The sequence below is a fragment of the Theobroma cacao genome, chromosome 5, assembly GCF_000208745.1.
Source record: "Theobroma cacao cultivar B97-61/B2 chromosome 5, Criollo_cocoa_genome_V2, whole genome shotgun sequence".
Classification (NCBI taxonomy): Eukaryota; Viridiplantae; Streptophyta; class Magnoliopsida; order Malvales; family Malvaceae; genus Theobroma; species Theobroma cacao.
In genome coordinates this window covers 28,637,970-28,644,183 of record NC_030854.1, presented here as the reverse complement: position 1 = coordinate 28,644,183, position 6,214 = coordinate 28,637,970, and positions in this window count along the sequence as shown.

Here is a 6,214-nt window from a genome sequence, read left to right as displayed (position 1 = left end):
AAGTTGATGCTAAGCCTTGCAGGGTTTCGATTGGCATTCGGGGTAATGAGTGCTTATCGGGACGTCGCGGCGGTTGTCACGGGCCCGATGGGAGTTCCGGGTCGTGACAGGTACAATTCAAATAGGATATTAACTTTTATTATTTTTTATTTTATTAATGAAAATTTTCTATTGTTCATGCTTTACCTCTTTATTTTTCTATAAAACTAAGGTGATGTTTGGTATTTTATTGGGAATGAGATTATTGGGAATGTGATTACTGAGAATGTGATCACTGGGTATATGATTGCTAGAAAAGTAACTTTACAACATTTGGTATAATATGAGAAAGTGATATTGTAAGGAATCTAATTGTAAAGAAGATTATATTGTAGATTTTCTTTTTAATGGATAACGAGTCCTAATAGATATAATTGAAAATAAAATTAGAATATCAAATTTTAGAATTTAAATCTAAAGGTGTTTGCAGATCAAGTTCCAAGACGGTCAGATATCTTTTATCTATCGATAGATGGAAGACAGCATTGAATGTTTATGCAAGTTTAAAGGCTTTTCAAAAACAAAAAAGGTTTCTAAGGGCTATATAAACTTGTTTTCCATGCAATTGCTATTTAAAATGAGTTTAAGTATTATGTTTTATGAACTTCATGAACTTTATGATTAAATAGTTTATGAATGGCATGAGATTGTAAATGCATGTTTACAAAACATTCTCCCCCTTGACTTCTCCCCTTCCCTGTATCTATTCACGGAGTTTTTATGACTCACATTATTTTCCCTCACTAGTTTTGTTGTTGATCAATTATAGCACTTTTGATAGCAGCCAATGTCACGGAGACATGATCCGTTCTTGTTTTGTTAGGTGATCTAAAAGTCACTTGCAACTTAGAGGCCAAGTCATGTTTTGATGACGAGTCGGTCTTATGTTTATATGAGATTTATGTTTATGTATGGATAATGAACATGTTATAATAATGTAGCTAATGTTAAGGCACTTTACATTATAAATGTTATGATTAAATGTACATAGGTCGTTCGAGACCTTATATGGACACCCGAGGGTGTTGATAATGTTTATATGATACGGTGTATAAGATTATGGCACTTTAATGTTATATGAGATGTTTGCATTTATACTGTTTATGTTGAGAAGTTCCATAACTGTGTGTTACTGTCTATGGTTGCATGCATATGATTACAATATACGCATGTGATGATTTAATATATATTTTTGCACCTTGTTTTGAATGTTTAATGATGAATGGAATAAGGCTTGCTTGGGCTAAACAAGTTATACCTATTTAGGTCCATATGCCGATCATATCTAACCACAAAATGAGATATGACACTTATCTAGAGTTTTAAATAGTTAAGGATGCTAACAAACTCACTAATTTTTTTTTTATAATTTTGTACGAAGTGGAATCAAAGACTTTAAGTCAAAGTAATTTATATATTACTATTTGAATACTACATGAAAAGACAAAAAAAATTTCTTTTATAATTTAAAATTTTATTGAAAAAGTCAAAACCTAAATTGGGTAAAATCCAAAAAACTCCCTCAAAACACTTCGAAAAGATACTTTGATCCCTTTTGTTTTAAAATGATGTTTTTAATCCCTTAACAATTAACATGGTTAGTCAACAACTTAAAAAAATTGTATTTAATACTACATATATTTTAGGATACAAATGTCCTTTAAAAAAAAATCTGCTCATGTTCCTTCCAAAATTTAATAAAATTTACTTTGATATTTAATAAAATTCAATATTTGACACAGTAGAAAGAAAACTTAAAACTTAACAAAATTCTAGAACACGAAAATTTGCCTCATTTTGATACTTAATAAAATTCAATATTTGACAAAAAAGAAAAAAACTTATAACTTTTTATATATAGTAATCAAGTTAAAATATTTTTAAGTCACTCTAAATCCTAGTCTCAATGAACAAATTTTAGGTAAAAATTTTTCAACAAAATTAGTAATCACATGTAAGAAATTAATCTCTTGACCCGACACCATCAAATTTGAAATATCTCTCATTAAACAAAAGATTTATGTTTTAATATATTCTTTTCAATGAAAAAAAATTCTCAAACTGTTGAAGAAATAAAGAGTTTGATGAAAATAGACTTTACCTTATGAAATAAATTTATGATTTTTCAAGATAGACACAACTTCAAATTTCCTAGCCTTCAAATCAAAATTTTTTAGATTTTTTTTTCTGATTGAGGTTTTGGAGGAAATGATTAGTATTTTTTTTTTAAAAAAAAAGAGAATTTGCTTAAATTAAAAAATAATATAAATGATGTTTATATCTTAAAAAATTTATGTAGAATTAAGTCTAATTTTTTGTAGCTATGGACTAACAATGTCAACAATCAAGAGACCAAAAACATCATTTTGAAACAAGAGAGATCAAAATGTCATTTTAAAGTGTTTTGAAGGGGTTATTTTGGATTTTATGCAACATAAACTAGTCTCCTTCTCCAAAAAAAAAAAAAAATTCAAGTCCTACTCTTGAAACCCGCAATGACGCTTCCTCTTCTCGATGTTTGATTGCGTTTTTCACTCTCTATAACATAACTCATATAGGCTTTAATTGTAAGTAATTTTTAACCAAAGTTAAGTTTTTAAATACTTCATGTCTAAATTTTTTTGATTAACTTGATAGTTTGGGACTTAAACAAAATCTCGCAAATAGAAAATAATATTACATGTTAAATAATATTTTGAAATTATAAGTCTTTCTTTTTTTGATTTATTTTGTAAATATATTATTTGATTATTTGATTTTTGTATTTAACTTTATGTGGTTTGTGTATCCTTATACTTAGATTTTATCAATAAATATAAATTTGTCAAATTGTTAATTGTTAAACATGATAATTTGTTATGCAAGATCATATTTTATTTAATTCTAATATTTTAGTTTATACCAATGAGAAACGAGTAATAATTTTTAATAAGTTTTTGGATAAATAAGTCATGAAAAGATGTTTAAAATATAAGAAATTACCTCTCAAGACTTAGATCCTAGGCAATAATAATATAATTTTACTAATGATGGTACTCAATAATCTTTTTAAGCAAAATTATGTTGAATTCGATATAAGTACCTCCCAACAAATCTTGAATTGAGGAAAAAAATTTAATTATTATTATTATTTTCATTATGATACTATTCAAAAAAGTTTTTGAGTTTGTCCTTGGGTACATACATTTTCATGGTTTGTTCTTACTGTAACAGAAGGCTCCTTTTGGTTCTTTAGTGCGCTTCTGATCCAGGGGAAGATTTGATCATAGTCTAAATTGTGTTTACAAACAAAAGTTTGTGAAAGAAAAGCTAATGAAAAGAGAAGTGTCAGAGATAAAAAAAGAAGGTAGAAAGCTGTAGAGACCTGAAAGACAAAGCTGCCATTAACGAACATTTTTCGTTCGATTAAACAAAGTTAAACCTAAGAGAAACGTGGCAAAATAATATGAGAGGGGTAGGGACGGATGCACAGTATGAGCGCAGAGGATTTCCTTTCGCCCGATGGTATAGCACGCTGGGTTGACTCAGCCGCCCTTTTTGCCGCTTTTATGGAAAACCAATCTCCAGGAAATGCACAAAGCAAAAAATAGTGCGCAAGTCTTCTATATAGACAGAATATAGATCTATTGCTAGTGCTGCAGCAGATCTTTACTGCATTCAAATTTATTTTCTGAGATTATCCAATCTATAGCTTTATATGTAAGTATAAAAAATCTTAAGAAGTATATATATGATCTTGTGTGATCTATTACTATTGTAAAAGGAAGCCCCAAAGGCTCCTAATTTTGACACATGGGAAGGTTTTTGGCTTTACACGTGGGCTGTTTGGCTTAGAGTTAGTGGAGTTTGGGCTTTCAGATTTTTGTTTGATTTTGGAGCTTTTGTTTTTGTTGAGTTGGGTTTTGTTTTCTTTTTGGACTCCTGATCCTAACCTCGGGTTTTCATTTCTTTTTTTTATTTGATTGAGTTTTGTTTGCTTTTGGCTGAAGATGTGTTAAGAGTTTTGCATTTTTATTCGCAAGGTTTATATGCTTGTCTTCTTGTGTTTCTTCATGTTCCCCGTAGCTGATCACCACTAGATTTTTTTTCATTCGGATTTGGATTTATTAATTATGAGGTTTCTATGGGTTTGTTAGTTCGATTGTTGTCTTTTATTTATTGTTGTTTTGTTTTTTGGATAAAACTGATTCAAATAATTGAAGTTCAAAATTTTATTACAATTTTTTATCTCGAGCTTTTTAGAATGGTTTTATAATGGAACAGTTGAAAATAGCAGCACATTCCCATATACCTTTATGTGTGTATTTTTTTACTTTCCAAACCTAATTTTTACTGCCAATATAAATTTTTTTGATTGGCATAATCCTTGACTATTTCAAATTTCTTATCATATGGATATTATTACTTTTTCCTTGGATATTGTTAATTGGATGTTCATACACACCTTCAAATGTTATATTTGTTCTGTTAATGGTTTTTGTTTATATATATATATATATAATGCATTGTACTTTTATAGTTTTGTGTAAAATTCTATTAATTTATACAACTTTCACACCATCTGTTTCACTTATTATTATATAATTATTTTTTTCCAATTCATCTACCATTCTTACTATATCTTTTTGGAAAACATATTATAGAATTTATACTACCATGTGATCATTACATTCACACATTATTTCAACTGCATACTTTTACCTAAACACTACAATTGTTTGATTACAATTTGACGTAATATCCTAGAAACAAATGTAAAAGATTACTAAATCTACTACAAGCCTACTTTTCAACTTTTATTTTTTTGACAATTACATATGAAAATGCCTTCTCTTTTTTGTATGAAAAGATATTCACCATTCAATTGCAAGCTTTTGATTCACTTTTTGTAAAGAAACTTATTAACAAACCACTAAAATGCCTACATATATACTAATAGTATCTTCTGCAATAAAATATTTTCTACAGTTGAAACCTTCGACAACTATTTTATATATTGATTAAATTACCATTAGTCTACTTCTCCAAGTATCCTATACTACATTAAAAACAAAAGTTCTATATTTAGTTCATCAGAACACAGCGCACGGGCAGCACGATAGTATCATGAAATGTAGCCCTCTCCCACACCCCTCCTTTTGCAAAATCCTGATTCTGAGAGGTTTAAGTTGGAGCTTCAAATTCTTACTTAATAGGGTGTTTCATTCGTAACCTGAGGAAGAATTTTTATGTTGAATGATAAAATAACACTTGCAAATTGTAAGTTACGACTGCAACACAGTGGTAGTATAGTGCGGCAGGGCCCATCCATTTATCCACCGTTAGGTCAATATCTTTTGGAGTGACCAGGCTGGAACGAACTACTTTTAATTCTTCGCAAAGTGAGTGTGGGTTGGGCTAACATGACCTGACTGACTCCCACTCGGCAATGGTGTCAGTTTCGCTGCATTTGATTGTTTCATTGTTAGGCTATAAGGAGGACCGCTACACCTGACAGCTTCTGGACAAAGCATACACCGAACGCATTGTTGAAGTCAACCCAATTAAAACTCTCTTCAAAGTCATGGCTTGTTGTACCGACTAATACTTAAGCTAAATGTCGTAACAGAAATATTATAGTGGGAAACGGTAAATGTAATGTGTTTTTATTTTTAATTTAAAAAACATCTATTAAATAAAGAATAATACTTATTTATAAACTTAATATTCGTTTTATCTTTTATTTATACGAGATGAGTAACATTCCACTTATTTAATTGTGTTGGCTTTTTTATTTATAATTTGATTTGGATTTATTTTGATCTTGATATCTCTTATGAAAATATTATATCAATAAAGCATTAAGTAAATTCTAAAGACGTTTGTCACAAAAAAAAATTTTTCAATCTAAAAAATATTTCTATTAGATAGAAGAAGACTTTTACTTATAAATCTAACACTTATTTATATGAGATTCATGATATAAAAAACTTATAAAACATCAATTGGATTAAGCAATATTCAAAAAACAAGATTGCAAACTTTAAAAAAATAGTAACTGCTTAATATTGATTTGATACGTAAAGCAAGTAATAATCGTGATAATGCTAAAATCTGTTTCATCTTGGAGATCGGAATGAGACATAACCAAATATCAAAGTGCAATAACAAACAGGAATTGATACAAACTTTAATA